Genomic DNA, 203 nt, shown 5'->3' with positions numbered 1-203 from the left:
ACCCGGCTCAGCCCCTGGGCCCTGGCGCCTCGCCTGCCTGCTGAGGACACCTCACCTCGGGGCCAGGTCTCTGCTAGGCCTCGCTGCCCTGCCCAGACGGGCGGCCCGGGCACAGAGCAGCGTGGTGGCACCAGCCACATCCTCCCCGTCCTCCACTGGAACCTGCACCAGGGGCTGGGAATGGGGCCTTTGCTGTCCTTCCC

This window comes from Apaloderma vittatum, unplaced genomic scaffold (genome assembly GCF_000703405.1).
Source record: "Apaloderma vittatum isolate BGI_N311 unplaced genomic scaffold, ASM70340v1 scaffold36047, whole genome shotgun sequence".
Taxonomy (NCBI): domain Eukaryota; kingdom Metazoa; phylum Chordata; class Aves; order Trogoniformes; family Trogonidae; genus Apaloderma; species Apaloderma vittatum.
Note: the sequence above shows the minus strand (reverse complement) of the source record.